Raw genomic sequence first — 18346 nt, forward strand, 5'->3', positions numbered from 1 at the left:
TGATGCGAGTGAGCGTTGCTACTTGCTCTACACTTTCTGCAGTCGGTTGTAGTCTTTTCTCCCACTCCCATGCCCACACGCACGCCCACTCTCTCGATTGCGTCCCTCACTCTCTTCTTCCCCACCACGTCCCCCCCCCCCCCCCCCCCCCCCTCTCTCTCTCCCTCTCATCTTCCCCATCTCCGGCGGGCTTAGAAAGAAGGGTCTTGAGGGAGACAGGACGGCCAAACGGTGGGGACGGCGGGAGGACGACTTTAGGGTTCTGGCAGCGGCTAGGCCAAGTCGGGGCGGAGGCGCCATGGCCGGAGCTCGCCACGGAAGGAGGTCATGGCCAGAGCTCAGGACGGCATGCGGGAGGGGGAAGGGGAAGGAGAAGGTCGCCACGGGCAGTGGGCGGCGGGCGCGTGAGGAGGAAGAATGCGAGGAGGGTGGGGTGGAGGAGGTGTGCGATTTCACGCGCTAAACACACGTACGGTTGTGCGTTAGCCGCGTCCACTACTCCCATGTCTTATGCATGACGTCCGTTCCACGGTTTGGACGGTCAGTAGCCCGTTTCTTTAGACTCATCTTATTGAGACAGCGGTTTGGGCCCCAAGCAATAAGATCTATCCTGCACCTGTTCTAATTATACAAGGCGTATAACTGTGTGCTTCTTTTGAGGAAAAGAGTTAACTAATACTATATTAAAAGGCACCAATTATTTTGTAAAATAACTGCAGATGAGCCAGAAATCTTGTGTTCCTACAGTTCTATATTTGCATGTTCTATCGGCAAACATAAGTTCACAAATGTGAATGAGAAAATTAGAGCCGGCAGCAGCCAAAGTATAGTAACAAATCAGCCAACAGTATTTTCAGTCATAGCTTATCAGCCAAGCGAACAGGGCTGGGCAGTTTGTTAGGTTATTCAACGATATTACTGTTTGAGAAGTCTGTCATTTAGAATAGTATCTTGAAAATATGGTAGGTGTGCTCAATGGTAATACTGACAATAAATTATGGTGAAGCACATGTTATTACTCTACTATATCATTTTATATCTAGTGGATGATAGACATTACACTTGAAGTGGTCCCACATAGACACACACACACACACACACACACACACACACACATATATATATATATATATATATATATATATATATATATATATATATATATATATATATATATATATATATATATATATATATATATATATATATATATATATATATAAGGATGCGGCTCCAGTTAGACAAAACATAGGGCTTCAACCTCTATGTGCAAGTAGCAAATATGCATATATATTTAATTTGATTATATATATCATCAAGTAGGTACGGCCGGTCAAGCAAATCTGGATTTAGAGAAACGTACGCATGAGATGGCTGTTGCGTGACCCATTAGCCACGGTTCTCTATGTGAAAAAGATGTGGCCCTACCATGAAAACCCATGGTGGTAACTATGCAGGCATGCATGCAGCACCTAGTTTTTCCCCTGGCCGGTTTCAGGCAAGCCAGTATGACACTCCATGATAAAAAAAAAGAATCGGATATAAAGCGTGAATCCAGCAAGTTGTCAATTCAAATTGGCACAACTAGCACATATATGAATGTAGTACCAATCGTACGTCTAATATTCTTTTTTTCTGAAAAAAGAAGACTTATAAATTTCAGATGAACTACTATATAGAAATTGTGAATGTAGAAAAAATAGTAAAATAGCAGTATATTTATAGGCTTAAGGCCTCTTTGAAACGTAGGAACAAGAAACCCTACTGGAGTTGAGAGCGCATCAGAAAGTTTCTAATGGAGTGTTTGGATGCAACATGAAAACAAGAATGAAAAGACATATAGACACAAAGAAATTTTTCCAAGATGTTTGACCTTAATATTAGATTTACTAAAACTCCCGATTAAACAATCATGTAGAAGTTTTACTTGTAGGACCGCCGGGTGGGCAATCCTTTGTTCCAATGTCTACATGGGAAAATTTCCCATAAGATTCCGTAGAACTCCCCTGTGATCCTATGTTCAAACGGGGTTCTTAAATTTGGTTTGCCTAAGACAAGTGTCAAGAAAACGTTGGCATCATATATACGAGGATCAAAAGAAGACATATACTAGCTCCATTCTGAAATATAAGTGATTCTGCCTATACACTCTAGCTAGAAACCCTTGTGTCTACGGGGCACTCGAGTGTTCCCACACTCGATTTCACTGTTCATCTTCCTCCTCACCCTCACCGCCGCCCACTGCGGCATCGTTGGGTTTCGCCAGAGCTTGGCCACGACTGTGGAGCTCCGGCGAAGCCCTAGCATGGCCGCGGCGGCCTCCTCCTTCCCCTCCCTGATCTCCGGCTCCCGCGGCAAGCTCCGACCATGACGCCCCCACCCTGACCTGGCCCGACCGCCTACACCACTGCCAGGGCCCCTAACGGCCTAACTGCCCTGCCGCCGTCCCCACCGCATGGCCAGCCAGCCTCCCCCTAATCTCCTTCTAAGGCCACCGGGCTTGGAGAAGAAGGAGGGAGAGGCCGGATTCACAGTACAAATCGAATCAAGTGCTGCGCGCTCGACAAACACTCGAGCACGAGATTGCTTTTTCGTATAGTATTTGTCAAGAGAGGGTTTAGAATGAGCATCTAGAGTAAAATACCTAAGATATGCCGGCCAATTGAAATTATTCTGAGAGGGTAAAGCATGCATGCCCAATTGGCGTAACAAAAGTCTGAAATAAAGCAACAGGTCTGCCTGTCTGTACATATATAGTAAAAATTATTTCAACAAAACGGGCACGGAAAATCTTGTGTACATATATAGTAAATTTTGTTTTTACCAAATTGGGCAAAGTAAAGTCTTCCTATGTCCATCATGCGCTAACAGCACTCTTTTGCCCACTAGTAAATCGGAGCAGGAATACAGGATGCTAGGGCCCCGAATTAAAGAGCGTTTGCTGCAATTGCTGCCGCTACTTGTACCCGGAAGAAGGAATAGCAGAAGAACTGCAGCTCAAATCTCTGCCTAAATTCACATAAGGTGTACTAAGATCGAATAAGAGAGAAGGATCGGAAGCAGCAGTGTCGCTGTACAAAGTGATCGACACATAAATATTTATAGTTTTATCGTACGTTGTGATCGAATGTGGCCCAGCACTCAATGACACGGGTTTTATACTGGTTTTAGACAACGTGCCCTACGTCCAGTTTGAGTCGGTCGGTGACTTTATTCCTGAGCCCAGGTGCTCGAAGTTTATTGTAGGGTTACAAACGAGAGTGAGAAAGATGGGGGTGCAAAAGGTCCGGTTGGACCCTGGTCTGAAGGGCCGAAAGTGACGGGAGCTCCGCTATATGCTAAGTGTTCGAACGTGCGCTCTGTGTAGCTTTAGAGTGTCTAAAGCTAGCAGAGGGTGAATCGATGTGAGTAAACTGATCCTCCTGGAGTTAATCGATTGATCGTCCTCTGTTGGGAGAGAGCGCATCCCCTTTTATAGATGAAGGGGACGGCTTTACACAAGAGAGAATGTGTGCGTATGCTACCAAGTCTTGTTGCCCACGCCGTTGGGTACAAGATGATGGTAGGCGCCCACAACATTGTTGTTGTCACACGCATGTGGGTGGTTTTTACCGCGTTCGCTATGTGTGGTAAATGACGGCGTCCATAACACTGTTGATGCCCAGAGGCATGTGGGGAGTCTTACCGTGTTCGTCTGGTATGAGAATTGATGGCGCCCATAACACTGTAGGGTTAAACTTCAATGCCCACAACACTGCTTGGGTTCTGACATGCCTGGAAGGTTACAGAGCACCCTTCTGACATGTCATGTTGGTACTGTCGGTGTACAGGGTACGGTCCTTGGTATTGCTGTTTGACTTAAGCGTCATGCTTTATTTGCTCCGCCCGTTTCCTGGTCCTCACCGGGCGAGCGTCACCGGTCGGTTGGTCCCAGTCGGCTCCGACTGCGCTAGTCGGAGAAGAGCTGTAAGCAGGGGTTCGGTGCATCCCCGGTCGGAGACGCGGGTCGGAGTCGGAAGCGAGCGTTGTTCCTCCTTGGCCAGGCCTTCTGGTCGGAGAGGCGGGCCAGAGTCGGAAGCGAGCATTGTTCCTCCTTGGCCAGGTCTTCCGGTCGGAGAGGTGGGCCGGAGTCAGAAACGAGTGTTGTTCCTCCTTAGCAAGGCCTTTCGGTCGGAGATTGGATCGCCCTTCTAACGTGTCGTCAGGTTTTTGGGCCGGTCCAGGAGTTTCGCGTTGTTCGAGACGCCGTCTGCTGGGCCGAGTCTTTGCTGGAAAGTCGGTTCATGAGGGACCCCGGGTTTATGAACCCGACGAACAGCTTATGCAAGCTAAATGTATTAGCTAGATTGCTAGTACATACATTGCTCGGATCGATGCTGTGGTTTCGATTGTGTTACCTCTGCAGAGGCAGACGAATAATCGATCTCGTGTTCAGAAATTAAACAAAGAATAGGAAAACAAGGGCAGAGACAGACAGACGATAGAAAAGAGAATATATATGTCGAACAGAAATCTAGCTAGGAGATCGAGAATTCCAGAGGCAAAGATTAGGCTTTCCGCTTATAAGCGGCTTATCGGTGGAAATAAGCGAGAATCCCGCCAAACGCTTTGCTTATTTCTACCGATTCTCGCTTATGTGGTAAGCTGCTTCAGAGATTTGAACTACGAGAAACGAAAAGCGAGAAGCGAGAAAATCTTCGCTTAGATTATAATCCAAACGGGTCTGGGAGAAGCGGAAACAAGCAAGGCCTTAGTTAGTTGGTTCAAAGGAAGCTCGATCGATCGGTACTGATGATACAGCTAGGGATGATTGATTCAGTTGACAAGAGCGAGGTAATATATAGCTCTCGTCAAGAATCATGTGAAGCTTAGGAATGGAGTTTGGACAAGTTTTTTTGGTCAGAAGAAACATGCATCGATTAACGCCCTGTTCGTTTGGTTTATAAGCCATACTTTTTCAGTCAACGAATATTATTTTGGGTTAAGTACACTTTACACCCCTGAACTTGCGCCAAAGTATGATTTTCAACCTTCAACTATGAAACCGGTCAAGAAACACCCTCCAACTATCAAAACCGGACAACTTTGGTCCTCGGCCGGTTTCAAAAGCGGTTTTCTATTTTCGGGAGGCGTCGAAATTTTAAATTATTTTTTTGAGCATCTTAACGTTCTCAAATGAAAAAACTCAAAACTACAAAGTTGTAGATCTCATTGAGGTGTACAATTTACATATAAAAATTATCTTCATCCGACATCGTATAGAAGGGTTTTCTATTTTTTGAAATTTGAGTCTCATCACGCGACAAAATATGGTGCTGAAATTTTATATTATTTTTTCGAGCATCTTACTGTCCTCAAATGAAAAAAATTAAAACTATAAAGTTGTATATCTCATCGAGTTCTACAATTTACATATAAAAATTATCTTCATCCGACATCGTATTGAAGGGTTTTCTATTTTTTGAAATTTGAGTCTCATCACGCGACAATCGCGTGATGAGACTCAAATTTCAAAAAATAGAAAACCCTTCAATACGATGTCGGATGAAGATAATTTTTATATGTAAATTGTAGAACTCGATGAGATCTACAACTTTATAGTTTTAATTTTTTTCATTTGAGGACAGTAAGATGCTCGAAAAAATAATATAAAATTTCAGCACCATATTTTGTCGCGTGATGAGACTCAAATTTCAAAAAATAGAAAACCCTTCTATACGATGTCGGATGAAGATAATTTTTATATGTAAATTGTACACCTCAATGAGATCTACAACTTTGTAGTTTTGAGTTTTTTCATTTGAGAACGTTAAGATGCTCAAAAAAATAATTTAAAATTTCGACGCCTCCCAAAAATAGAAAACCGCTTTTGAAACCGGCCGAGGACCAAAGTTGTCCGGTTTTGATAGTTGGAGGGTGTTTCTTGACCGGTTTCATAGTTGAAGGTTGAAAATGATACTTTGGCGCAAGTTCAGGGGTGTAAAGTGTATTTAACCCTATTATTTTTCTCTTACAATAAATTAGCTAACAATACTTTCAGTTATGGCTTATCAGTCACACGACAGGGCTAACAAGTGAGACGAGTATAGCGCCCCAATTCCAATCAGGCGTTCGTTCACTCAGAACGAACACAACGAACGATTGGTTGTCAGCAGACGTGAAAAAAGCGAAATATTTATTTAAAAATGCTATAACTTCTAAACGGTGTATTCATTTTTAAATCCGTCTGCACCGGCATGTTCTATGCGACGAGGCTGTATATGTTTTGAATAATTTTTTTCTAGTTAAAATTTACATGCATTACTTTTGTATAACTTATAACTTACAACTTATGCACATGGGTTGATTGAATAACTTTTTGCTAGTCGGATTTATTCGGTGGCATGACTACACCTGCTCGGACGTTCCTTTTTCTTCTTTTTTTGTTTTTTTACCATTTTTTCTCTTTTTATTATATATTTATAAGTTATACTACATACTTATTTTGATATATAAATTTCATATTTCTACTAATATGTTATGGTATTAATTTGTACATCTAAGTTTTTGAATATAACTTATACGTCCAACTTTACTCTAAATCATTCATTAAGTTATATATCTAAATTATATAAATAAGTTATACATAAAAGTTTTGTGTATAACTTTGTAGCTTTTTATGAAATTATGTTGATAAGTTTATTCCGCATAATATTATACATAAAAGTTATGCATATAACTTTGTCACGTAATTAGTTATATGCATGAGTTATGTGTGTAACTTTGCCGATAACTTAGTAACGTTGAAGGTATATGTTGAAATAATATGTATAACTTATATGTATAAGTTAGATGTTGAAGTTTGTTCAACAAGCTATACGTAAAAGTCACTAGTATAACTTTCTAACTTTTTAAAAAGAAAAGTTGCAGATTTTTTTTACCAAAAATAGAAAAATTTCCAAAAAAGGAAAGTTGTGAAAAAAAATTACTAAAATGGAAAGTGACAGGTTGTCGGATCGTTCACCAGATTAGAATCTGATGAACATCCGCTAATTAGCGTGGCCGGTATAGCGCTAGCATTGGTGGGCTTACCGTTATCCACGACCGGGCCGGAGAAGAAGCCCGGCGGCGAGCTGCTGTGCCGCGGCAGAGACGCCGACCACGACGGGCCGCGGCCGTCCTGCCTCCCGGCCTCCACGCCGAACTGATGGTACCGGTGATGATGAATCCCGTGGTGGCCTTGGCCGTGGCCGTGCGCCGCCAGCGAGATCTCGGGGGCGCCGCCGCCGTAGTGGTGTCCGTGCTGCATCGTCGGCGGCGCCCGCTCCGCGGCGGACGATGACAGCGGCTCCCCGGCCCCCGGAGCCAGGAAGAAGGCCCTCACTGCCTCCGTCGGGTCAACGATGAACGGGTACTGCTGCTGCTGCTGGCCCACTTCCTGCGCCGGGCCATAGCGCGAGCGGCCGCCGCGCTGCTGCGGCGGGTTCATACGGTTTGGCTCCCACCCTCACCAGTCACCACACAGCACAGCACAGTGCACACAGCACAGCAGAGTGCCTACATGCATGGACCTAATCAGCCCCTTGAGACGTCTAATTCGTGTGCGCTTATAACTACAGTTCTCGTACTAGTATACCTGAGTACCTGACACGGACTAAACTTTAGGTCCTGTTTAGATCCCACCCAAAATCCAAAATGTTTTAAGATTCTCCGTCGCATCAAATCTTGCGGCACATGTATGGAGTATTAAATGTAGGTAAAAAGAATAACTAATTGCACAGTTTGTCCGTAATTGGCGAGACGAATCTTTTAAGCCTAAATAGTCTATAATTAGATATGTTTTACCAAATACAAACGAAAGTGCTACAGTAGCCAAAATCTAAAAAAAATCGCATCTAAACGGGGTCTTAGGGCGCGTTTAGTTCCGAAAATTTTTAGCTTTTGGCTACTGTAGCACTTTCGTTTGTATTTGATAAAAATTGTTCAATTATGGACTATTTAGGCTTAAAAGATTCGTCTTACCAATTACAAATAAACTGTGCAATTAGTTATTCTTTTACCTACATTTAATGTTCTATGCATATGTCATAAGATTTGATGTGACGAAGAATCTTGAAAATTTTTTGTTTTTGGGTGAGATCTGAACATGAACAGGGCCTTAGTCCTGGATCGTGGTTTCATCCGTCGTATCAGTATATCACTCTCGCAGGCATGGAAATTCATTCCAAGCCAAGCCGACGAGACATCTGGCTAACGTACGACTGTACGTACGGTGGATCGATCTATCCTTCCTCGACACTCGACAGCAAGTTGCACGTAGACAGCAGTTTGCTTCTTCAGTGCTCAGACAGCAGTTTGAGATCGGCAGTGTAGTACCACTGTACTACCTTTAGGCAAAAACCGAAACCTGGGTCTCGTTTAGATTGAGGTTAGGAATTAGTATTTGACATCGTAGCACTTTTATTTATATTTGACAATTATTGTCCAATTATAGTCTAACTAGGCTCAAAAAATTCGTCTCGTAATTTACAATCAAACTATGTATTTAATTATTTTTTTATCTACATTTAATACTTCATGTATATGTCAAAGATTTGATGTGATGGAATGAGAATGAAAAAACTTACAATCTAAAGGCCCTGGGCCGCACACAACCGAAATTCAGATTGCGGCGCGGGGGTGACGAGAGGGCTATTTTGGCTATAGATAAGACTTGGCGCTGCCATTTCAGCAATCGAGAAAAAAGAGATCGAGAAAGAGAAGCACACCTACGACGCGTTTAGTTTGGTAAAGTTTGTACAAATTTTGTATAGTACATGATTTTTCACTGTAGTATTTCGTTTGTATTTATGAATTATTATCCAAACATTGACTAATTAGGCTTAAAAGATTTGTCTCACGAAGTTAAAGCAAACTATGCAATTAGTTTTTGATTTCGTCTATATTTAATACTCCATATATGTACCGTAAATTTAATGTGATGAGAAATCTTTTTTTGTATAGTATCTTTTTGAGAGAATTCCTTATTTGACACTGGGAAAATGAGTCGTTCCTTTCTTGGCCCTGAAATTTTCTTCGTTCCCTATTTGACACTCACTTCAACTTTCATCCCTAATTTGACACTACCGTCAAATCCGTTAGCTAACGGTGTTAACTGACTGTTAAAAAGACGTTTTTGCCCCTAGAAAAAAAAACGGCGAAGCAAATTTGAGAGGAAAAAAAAAACTACGCCCGCCTCTGATGCATGCGCCCAGCTAAAAAAAAGGCGCAGGTTTTTTTTCCTCTCAAATTTGCTTCGCCGCTTCTTTTTCTAGGGGCAAAAACGTCTTTTTAACGGCCAGTTAACACCGTTAGCTAACGGATTTGACGGTAGTGTCAAATTAGGGATGAAAGTTGAAGTGGATGTCAAATAGGGAACGAAAAAAAATTCAGGGCCAAGAAAAAAACAACTTATTTTTCCAGTGTCAAATAAGAAATTCTCTCTATATTTTTAGAGTACTAAACAAGGGCCTAGCTTCGTTCTTCCATCCGGTGTCTCCGTCCTGCGTTCATCCCCCCTGGATGAAAGATGCGGATGCGCCCCAGCGGCCGCAAATGGCCAACTGGCCGTTTGTTTATTGCCAACTTGGAAGATACTTTTACTGGCCATGGCGTTTTATACGGAACATTTGCAGCATGCATAAAGAAACCGCCAAACCGGCCGGTACGGTGACAAGATGTGGTGGTCATCGATCCGTGGCAATGAGTAACGACTAAGTCCTTGTTTAGTTCTACCTCAATTTCTAAAAAGTTGCTACAGTACCTGTCACATCGAATGTTTACGGCCTGTGTATGAAGTATTAAATGTAGACGAAAAGAAAAACTAATTACACAGTTTGGGGGAAATTGCGAGACGAACGTTTTGAGCCTAATTAGTCCATGTTTAAATACTATTTGCCAAATAAAAACGAACGTACTACCATAGCCCCAAAATCCAAATTCCAAACTAAACACAGCCTAATAATAAGCCTGTAATATGATGACGGTGGTTGTATGCGTCGGGGAGACATGTTTCTTCGACGGGACGGGTCTGGTACTGGGATGCATTTTGAGGGTAGCAGTGAGTAGTATATCCTATCGGAGAGATCCGATTCGGTTTCACTTGCACACAGTTCTTATTAAGAGTATGTTTGGTTCAGCTATATATGAGTTGTGAATGAATAGTGTGGAAAAGCTAATTTAGGTATGTGTTGCAAAAAAAATTATAAGAAGTTTGGTTGAAACAACTATGAAACATACCCCCTCTCTCTTTATTTCCCTTTAAACAACCGTAAAATCTTTCTCTATTTTCACTCATTTGAAAAAGCTAAAAGGTGATTTGAGATATGTGTTGCGCAAAAAATTGTAAGAGGTTTGGTTGAAACAAAACATACTCCCTCTCTTTGTTTCCCGTTGAACAACTGTAAAATGTTTCTATACTTCCACTCATTTGAAAAAGCCAAAAGTTGAAAGCCTAAAGCAAGGTCTAGGTGCTCCAAAAATTATACTACGCGAAAGCAGCTTCAAGTTCCACACGTTTGATTGGTGTTATGCTTTTTGGCAGCAGAAGCACTTTTCACTACGTGAAAACAGTTTGTAGCAACATGGTTTTTTAGGGGCGGTTGGCATTTGAGCCGCCTCTACAGTGGTGTGCTCGGGCTCCAGCACAACAGACGCCTCTACAAATAGCACAGTAGGGGCGGCTGGTAATACGAGCCGCCCCTACAAATACGTCGATCTGAATCCACGTCGAGTTGATCGACGACTCGAGTCCGCGTCTGTCTCGAGCCCCTAGTCGCCCACCCGCGCCCCCTCCACCCCCAAATCACTCTCGCATCTCCTCCCTCTCTATCTCCTCGTCTTCCCCATCTCTCTTGTCGGCGCCGCCGGCCTGCCAGCCCACCGCCGGCGCCTCCTCCACCTAGTCCACATCTCTTTCTGGTCTCCCCCGCCACCCTCTCGCCATCGCCCCTCCACCTCCTCCACTTCACCCTGGATTGCGCCTTTCCTCTCGCCAAAACCCTAAACCCTAGCGCCCGTGCCCGCGTCCTAGGAGCCGTAGACGGCAGTGGCGGCGGCCGAAGATGAGGAGATGGGAACATGGCGGGGCGGCGCTTCTGGCGCTCACAGTGGCGGCGGCCGAAGAGGAGGAGATGGGCGGCGCCTCCTCCACATCCCTCCACCCAGATCTGGCTGGCGCCTCTCCCTTGTTCCCTTCTCGTCTTCTGACCACGAGGCGGCGGGCAAGGCCGAGGCCACCGATGGTTTTGATGGCTGGCGGCGAGGGCAAGTCCAGGAAGCGACGTTCTTCTCCCTCAGGTACCCAGGGATTCCATTCGTACCCCCTTTCGTTTTAGTTGTTGCTATCATATTCATTCTTTTGTGATTTCTCATTCTAGAAGTTATTGCATAATTACTGCACCTAAAAACAACATTCGACTATGTCAACAGTTGAGTTCCTGAGAAAGAAGCATGCATGGTTGTTTCGGATTACATATTGGAATCGACTGTAGTGCTAAATAGAGGCCAGAAACTGTTTTAAAGTACAAAAACTAATTTGATTTTTTGTTAAATCACCAGATTATCCTTTCCATATTTTTTTCAGCAGGTCTTCGCAGAGTATTTATGCTAGTAAGGCCTGGTTTAGTTCCACCCCAAAATCCAAAAAGTTGCTACAGTACCTGTCACATCGAATGTTTGCGGCCCGTGCATGGAGCATTAAATGTAGACGAAAAGAAAAACTAATTGCACAGTTTGGTGGGAAATTACGAGACGAACGTTTTAAGCCTAATTAGTCAATATTTGGACACTATTTGCCAAATAAAAACGAAGGTGCTACAGTAGTCCCAAAATCCAAATTTCGCGAACTAAACAAGGCCTAAGTTCAGATGGAATAATATGCAGTTCATCATCAAAGCGAGCTGCTCTGTAGGTTTATATGTGCTTGCTCTGTCTAAATAAATCAATGCTAGCTTTGAGAGAATTTTTTTAATTTCAACACTTTTTGATAACTAATTTTAAATCTAATACTGCAAGTTTTTTTTAACTAACACTTTTGGCCGCGCCTATTGCCCTGGCATAGCCAAATGCCTGTGTCGCGCCATGCATGGTGGCGCGACAGAGGTCTAACGTGGCGACGACCGGTTTCGGAGACCGTTGACGTGGCAGCTCTTGTCGCGCCACCGATCTTAGCGCGGCAGAGCCGAATAAATACCGCGTGGCCAGCCGCCCGCCCGCACGCACCCTGCCCGCCCGCCTGCCGCCAGCACTGCCAGCCGCCGCGCAGCGCCCGCCGCCAGCTGCCGTGCAGCGCCCGTCGCCAGCGCCCGTCCGGCCACGTTGTGCTCATGCCCGCCTGGCCTCGCCCGCCCGACCACGCCGCACCCGGCCACTCCCGCCGCGCCGGCTGCGCCACGAACGCCGACGCGTCAAGGCCGCCCGCTCCTAAGGTACCTCCTCTCGATTTCATATTTTTTGCTTATTATTGATTTAGGATGATTAGTGATTTAGGATAGTTAGTAATTTAGGATAGTTAGGGTTGATTTCATATTTTTTTATTATTACTGATTTAGGATAATTAGTGATTTAGGATAGTTAGATTGATTTCATATATTTTTTATTATTATTGATTTAGGATAATTAGTGATTTAGGATAGTTAGTAATTTAGGATAGTTAGGGTTTTATGATTGGTATTGATTTATGATAGTTAGTGATTTAGGATAGTTAGGTTAGTGAATTTGTTTGTGATTTATGTAGGTTTGAGGTTGTGTGTTCTAGTATAGTTAGGATTTTGGGTTTAGGGATTGTTTATGTATTTATTATTTAGTTTATAGTTAGTTATTTAGTTAGGGATTTTGGGTATAGATACTAGTTTACTCTAAACCCAAAAGGGTTTAGGTATTTTAGGGATTGATTATGTATTTATTATCTAGTATAGTTAGGATTTTGGGTTTAGAGATTTAGGATAGTTAGGTTAGTGATTTGTTTGTGAACTTACTAATATTAATTTAAATTTTGTTAATTTGAATACTCTAACACTTTGTTTATCAATTCGTAACAGGATGACTCCTCCCACGCAGCACCCGTTGTACCCCATTCTTGAGGTGGAGTACAACGACCAGCACCGAGCACACATCTTGAGTGACAATGACGCAGAGGTGTCATTGCCTCCTTTGAGGCCCCGCACGCACACCAGGACGCACCAGTGGAACGAGCGTTATGCGCCGTACATACGGTATGCCGACTTCCTCGAGCTTGTCCGTGTTGTCAACCACGATCTTCCGCCCCTTGACCCAGCACTACTTACTGCAGTTGTAGATAGGTGCGAGTGCATTCTTTGTACGTAAACTTTCTTCTAACAAAATTAAGGCAACTAACAGTCGTTCTATTCTTATAACAGGTGGAGGCCTGAGACCCTCATGTTCCACCTACCTTGTGGCGAGATGACCTTGACGTTGCAGAATGTGAAGGCTATTTTAGGCCTTCGGTTGGGGAGACTTCCAGTGACAGGGATAGTTGACAACGATTACTAGAGGGAGCTGGTGGCTCAGTTTACTGGTTTTCTTTCACCGGACGACGATGCTTCTAAGAAAAATAAGTGAGCAATTCAAGCCTATTTAATACTTGCATTGCTTTCCTGCAGCCATGGGGTCTCATTTTCTTTGGTCAATTTTAGGAAAAGTTTTAGGGTTTCATCGTTCTGGATCACGGAGCGCTTTGATTACTTGGACCCATAGGCTGAGGAGGCTCTGATCGACAGGTTCGCTCATGTGTGGCTCTGGCACTTTCTTGATGCTTTCCTCTTCCTAGATGCCTCGGGCAACACGATCAGCTGGATGTTCCTTGACATACTACGACAGTCGTGGGAGAACATAGCGATGTACAGCTGGGGCAGCGCAGTCCTAGCATGGATGTATCGACAGCTATGCATTGCCTGCCGTCGCACCTCAGGATATGTGAACCTTGGGGGTTGCTCGTACCTACTTCAGGTGTGGTGTTGGGAACGATGGCCCGTTGGGAGGCCCCTTAATATAGTTTACTGGTAAGTACTTCGGTTCACTATATTCTTAGAGGCAGTTATATATGAATTCATTATTAATGGCTAATTCATTATCGTGTTCAATGCATCGATGGAACGGGCAGGATACACTCCCTACAGCTCTGTATATCTAGACAGAAGCAGAGTTAGTTAGAGGGAATGCGAGGCGTAAGTACAGGGAGTACACGGACGGTCTCGATGTCCTGACACAGCACCAGGTTACGCTCTCTTTACTATCATACATGTGTCTTATTTGATCTACACTATATCACAACCTAACTCAATTATGAAATGTTCAGGTGCATTGGTGTCCTTGGGTTGCTCCCGAGCTCCAGTACTATCTCAGTCCTGTCACTAGGGATGAGTCAGACGAGTATCGCTGTGATGTCCCTCTTATTTTCTTCCATGTGGTCAAGATTCACTTGCCCATCCGGGTCTGTAGACAGTTTGGGAGAATGATAGGCTGCCCATCTGAAAGCTCTAGTTTGGTTTTGGTTAATTGATGAAACCCTAAGTGCTAACCTAGTTTATCAAGATGATTATGAGATAGGTAGCACTACTCCAAGTGATAAAGCAATGGCGAAGATCATGACAATGATGATGGCATGGTGATGGTCAAATGCTTAAACTTGGAAAAGAAGAAAGAGAAAAACAAAAGGCTCAAGGCAAAGGTATAAAATGTAGGAGCCATTTTGTTTTAGTGATCAAGACACTTAGTGAGTGTAATCACATTTAGGATAGATAGCCGTACTATTAAGAGGAGTGAAACTCGTATCGAAATGCGGTTATCAAAGTGCCACTAGATGCTCTAATTCATTGCATATGCATTTAGGATCTAGTGGAGTGCTAACACCCTTGAAAATATTTGTGAAAATATGCTAACACATGTGCACAAGGTGATACACTTGGTGGTTAACACATTTGAGTAAGGGTGAAGAAGATAGAGGAGATGCCAGCGTCGATCAAGTGACCAGACGCTGGATCTGAATGCACCGGATGCTGACTGCCTACGTCCGATCACGCTGACTTGGCGGTACAGTAGCTAGGGTATACCATCGGACGCTGGGCTATGTCCGGTCAAGGTGGACCGGACGCGTTTGGTCGAGGAAAATGGATTTGGACCCTTACTGTACTCGACCGGACGCTGAGGCTCCAGCGTCCGGTTAGTTTAGCCGGAGCGTCCGGTCAGCACTTAGCCGTTGTGATCTAACAGTTCAGTTTTAACTCAGAGTGACACGTGGCATAAATCAGTGGACCGAACGCTAAGTCCAGGGTCCAGTCAGTATGACCAGAGCATCCGGTCAGAGCGCGTTTTGCCCAGTGAAGGGGTATAACGGCTCTATTCCATGGGGGCTTCTATTTAAGCCCCATGGCCGGTTGTAGCTCTAACTCTTACACATTTTCATTGACATAGCAACCTTGTGAGCTTAGCCAAAGCCCTCCCACTCATCTCCATCATTGATCCATCATCATTGTGAGATTGGGAGAGAATCCAAGTGCATTGCTTGAATGATTGCATCTAGAGGCATTTGGTATTCGTGTTGCGCTGCGGATTTCGCTTGTTACTCTTGGTGGTTGCCACCACCTAGACGGTTGGAGCAGCGGTGGAGGATTGGCACGAGTTGATGATTGTTCGTGGCCATCTTCGGTGATTGTGAGGGGAGTTGTACCTTCCCCGGCGGAGTACCGAAAGGTAACTCTAGTAAATTGCTCGTGTCATTGAGTTACCTCACTTGTGGGTCGGTTCTTGCGGTGTCCTATCGTGTGGACGAGGTTTGTGAAACACCTCTTAGCCGCCGAACCATCAAGTGTTGGTCGACACAATGGGGACTAGCGTGTTGGCAAGCACGTGAACCTCGAGAGAAAAAATCGGTTGTCTCTTGTCATTTGCATTCTCCCGATGATTGGCTTAATCTTCATCTTATGATTGGTTCATCCCCTACACGGCGGTATAATCACCCCACTCACCTATTTACATTCTTGCAAACTAGTTGATACAAGCTCTTTAGTGTAATTAGAATTGAGAGCTTGCTTTATCATTTACTTTCATCTAGTTGAGCTCTTTAGAGTAGCAAGATTGAGAGTTCTTAGTGAGTAGTTACATAGCAAGTTTGGGTGCCTTAGTAATTGTTGCAATTAGAATTGTTGGATAGGTGGCTTGCAACCCTTGTAGAGCTAGAGTAAGTTTACATTACGCTATTTATCATACTAATCAAATTGCTCTAGTTGATTTGTAGATTTTTAAATAGGCTATTCACCCCCCCTCTAGCCATATTAGGACCTTTCACGTGGTATCGGAGCCATGGTCACCATTTGATTGAAGGCTTAACAACCTCGATGTCAAATTATGGCTCAAGTTGTGTTCAATCATGTGGGAGGCAATCCACCATTCTTTGATGGCACATGCTATGATTATTGAAAGAGAAAGATGAGGATGTATCTTGGTTCCATCAATGATCAAGTATGGGAAGTGACCGAGAATGACTATGCTATCATTGATCCCGATGATCCAACCAACCAAGATAAGATCAACAAGCAATGCAATACAATGGCTCTCAACACCATATACAATGCCATTGATTCCAAGGTGTTTGAGCAAATCAAGGATTGTGAAAGAGCAAATGAGGTATGGAAGAGATTGGAGGAAACATATGAGGGCACACCGGCGGTGAAGAGTGCCAAGTTGTACATCCTCAAGGACAAGTTGACAAGTTTCAAGATGAAGGATGATGAGAGCATTCCAGATATGTTCCATCGGCTACAAGTAATTGTCAATGACTTGAAGGCTTTGGGAGAAAAGATCAAGGATGATGATGTCTCCCATCGATTCTTGATGTGTTTACCTCCAAGATTTGAGATGTTGAGATTGCTCATCATAAGAGAAGGATTGAAGGATATTACCCCTAACCAAGTACTAGGTGATATCATGACACAAGAGTCATACCGTGTGGAAAGAGAGGGAGATGACAGGATGGTAAGAAGGAAGAAGAAGACAAGAAGAAGAAAAGCATAGCATTCAAGGCTAGCTCATAATCATCAAAGAACAAGGGCAAGTCTAAGAAAGAATCAAGTGATGATGATGATCTTAGTGATGAAGCTATGGCTCTCTTTGTGCGCAAGATGGGAAAATTCATAAAGAAGAAGGGCTATGGTGCAAGAAAAAGAAGAGATCACACCAAGAAGAAAGAGTATGTGAGAAGATGCTACAATTGCAAAAGCCCTAATCATATAGTAGCAAATTGTACATATAATAGTGACAATAATGATGATGAGAAGAAGAAGCACAAGGAGGATAAGAAAGAAAAGAAGAAGGAGAAGAGAATGACCTTCCAAAAGAAGAAGAAGGGTGGAGGCTATGTGGTCACATGGGATAGTGATGGCTCTTCGGATAGTGATAGCTCTAGTGATGATGACAAGAAATCTATCAAGAGAGCACTAGCAAGCATCGCCATCAACAACAAGCCCTCCATCTTCGACACTCCATCGACATGCCTCATGGCAAAACCTACCAAGGTAAAATATGATGTGAGTGATGATGATGATTGTGAAAGTGATGCTTGTAGGAGTGATGATGATGATGAGGAGGAGGAGGAGGAGGAGTACTCCAAGGAGGTGCTCATGGATATGTGTGAGCAAGTGCATACTTGCTTTGAGATGAAGAGAAAGGAGTGCAAGGAATTGAACAAGAAAGTCAAATTTCTTGAGCAATCCCTTGATGAGCTCAATGCCACTCATGAGAGGCTAATGGAAGCCCATGAGAAGCTTGGCAAAGCTCACTCTAAGCTTGAAAAGGCTCACTCCTCTCTCATTGAGCAAGTCAAAGCAAAGGAAGCAAAGAAGGAGTAAGTGATCATAACATGTGATATGGGACTAACATGTGATCTTATTGATGAATCTTTTCATGAACCCATTATTGTTGCTCCTACTAACACTTCTTGTAGCACAATCATTACTACTCTACCTATGAATGATACATCACTAATGGTGGAAAATGAGAACCTCAAGAAGGAGGTAAATGAGCTCACTCGTGCCTTAGGCAATGTCTATGGTGGAGAAGCCCACTTGCTAAAATGTTTGGGTAGCCAAAGATTTTCTCTCAACAAAGAGGGATTAGGCTATACCTCCAAGAAAGGCAAGGCGGCCTTTGTCACTCCCAAAGCTAGCTTTGTGAAGGGCAATGGTCGGTTTTGCAATAGATGCAAGCAAGTTGAGCATATAGAGTAAAATTGCAAGACTAACAAGAACAAGCTACCTAATGTATCCTCAATGAAATTTGATTCTTGTTACATGCTTTATAAGGATGCCAATGG

The sequence above is a fragment of the Miscanthus floridulus genome, chromosome 11 (genome assembly GCF_019320115.1).
Source record: "Miscanthus floridulus cultivar M001 chromosome 11, ASM1932011v1, whole genome shotgun sequence".
NCBI classification, from domain to species: Eukaryota; Viridiplantae; Streptophyta; class Magnoliopsida; order Poales; family Poaceae; genus Miscanthus; species Miscanthus floridulus.